Source organism: Echinops telfairi, unplaced genomic scaffold (genome assembly GCF_000313985.2).
Source record: "Echinops telfairi isolate 266 unplaced genomic scaffold, ASM31398v2 ScPeMD7_7439;HRSCAF=8477, whole genome shotgun sequence".
In the NCBI taxonomy this organism is placed as follows: Eukaryota; Metazoa; Chordata; class Mammalia; order Afrosoricida; family Tenrecidae; genus Echinops; species Echinops telfairi.
Genome location: NW_022111339.1, coordinates 259,028 through 261,285, shown reverse-complemented (window position 1 = coordinate 261,285; position 2,258 = coordinate 259,028). Strand labels below are relative to the sequence as shown.

At 46.6% G+C, this 2,258-nt stretch overlaps 1 protein-coding gene across 1 annotated transcript in view; it reads right to left on the bottom strand.

Annotated features, from left to right (window-relative positions):
• PHACTR1 (phosphatase and actin regulator 1) overlaps positions 1–2,258 on the bottom strand; it is a 609,657-nt gene that overhangs the window by 380,287 nt on the left and 227,112 nt on the right. The window lies entirely within an intron of this gene.

Here is a 2,258-nt window from a genome sequence, read left to right as displayed (position 1 = left end):
TGATAAGAGTTGTATGAGCCCCTAATAAAATGATTAGAAAAATATTACATATATGCATATATTTATTATTAGTGGGGATTTAATACATGCATCATATCATTCCATACTTCCATCACGTCGAGTAGAATCATACAATTGCTGCCACGATCAGTTTCCAAATATTTTCTACGTGGACTCCTTGACATCATCTCCCTTTTAGCCCCCCTCTGTCCCCCCACTGTATCCCTTTCCCCCAAACCACTTATTCAACTTGCCGTCCCTATAGGTGTTCTAATAGTCACATTAAAAAGTAAAAAAGTAATAAAATTAATGTTGGTAAATATTTAATTTCGTCTAATGAATCCAAAAGACCAGCATTTCAGCATGCAAACAACATACACATTTTTGACAGAATGATTTTCATTATTTTGGAGGTCCCGTGATACTTGGACATCCGATGTATGTTTTATAGGTACACCACTTCTTTAGTGGGGCTCGCCACATTTCAGGTGCCCTGTAGCCACTCATGGCTTAGTGGTTATCCTGTTAGACAGGCCAGCCCAACCCTAGATTATATTTGTCCATTCATTGCTTAGAACTAGTCTCTTAGTTTTTTAAATTAATGTTATAGTGCTGAAATAACACTATTTGCCACCTCAACCATTCTTAGCCGTACATTAGTGACATTTGCCATGCTGTGCCACCCTCACCACCGCTCGCTACTACATTTTTCAGCACGCTTAACACAGATTCTTCCGTGGGCATCCATTTGGCTATCCTTGAACCTCTGGGAAATAAACTACATTCATTTGCTTCTGGTTGTATGGCATAATATAAGTGGTGTTCTCTTGGGTGGAGCAACGAAAGTTCAAATACACTTCGAGTTGAAAAGGTATTAAAGACTCCACTTCTTTCATACCTCATGAGACCGTGAAGAATAAAAAATAAATCTTGGGTAGATTAAATAAAACAACCCAAACACCCCTCCCTTGGGTTGGATCAATAGCCCATGTTAGGAACCTAAGAGCCACTCCCTGACTCCACTTTCTCCATAGCCTCTCTCTGTCACCCCTCCATCTCCTCCAATAGACAGCTTGGTCTCATCAGGTCTACCTGTATCTTTCCTCCAGTCTCAGGGCCCTTCTACAGCCCACCCACTGCCACTAAGCCTATGCTGACTCAGGGTAACCCTCTAAGGCAAAGTAGAACTGCTCATAGGGTTTCAGAAACTATCACTGTTTACAGATGCAGTCTCCTCCTGCAGAGCGACCTTTGGGTTCCAACTGTCCATCTTTCTGTCAGCAGCCCTGCACTTCACCCACAGCCCTACCAGGTGTCCTCTAGTATAACCCATACCATCACAAAGGACTCCTGCCTGCCTCCACTGCCTACCCACTCAAGTTCATGTTCTACACTGCCTTCAGTAATAGAGCGAGCACATCCAGAGCTGATAGGTGATCATGGAGCAACTTGGTTTACAGCCTATAGTAGCAAACTACACTCCTCTGATACTCCAGCCAAGCAGAAACTCTCCAGTCCATCTCCCCTCTACACACTCTTGTATTTGATCCCAACATGCATGCCCAAGGAGCCCTGCTTGCTGCTATCAGAAAGGTTGGTGGTCCGAACCCACCCATAGCTACCCCGGAGGAAGATGTGCAGTCCGTTTCTTTCAAGAGTGGCAGCCTCAGAAACATATGGAAGTAGTTCTACTCTATCCCACAGCACTGCCACAAGTTAGAATTGACTCAGGAGGGGCAGAATTGGGCCATGGGAACTACCTCACACCTCACCAGCATCGTCGTCATCACATCATTATTGTTAACCGTTGTCCACTGTTGCCAACTCATGGTGGGCCCGTGCATGGCGCACAGTGGAACAAGACACCACCTTGTCTTGAACAATCCCTGGGATTACTTGTGGACCAGACTGCTGTGGCCCAAAGGGGTCTTTCTCATGGACTCATTTTCAGAAACAGATTGCCAGACCATTCTTCGTAGTGTGCAGTGGTGGCCCAGTGATAGAACTCCTGCCTTCTGGAGACTGGGGTTCTGTTCCCGGCCAATGTACCTCCAGTGCAGCCTCCACCTGCCCCGGGAAGCGTGCGTGTTGTTGGGAGGCTGCGCAGCTTCCAGCAGAGCTTGGACTCCGCAGGATGGCTGCTGCAGGCATCACTCTCTGCACGGACCAGGCAAGGAAGAAAGGTGGGACTGGATGCCCCCTTCAAGATTTACAGTCTGGGGACCCCCTAGGAGCAGGTCTGCTCTGCTCTGTAGGGT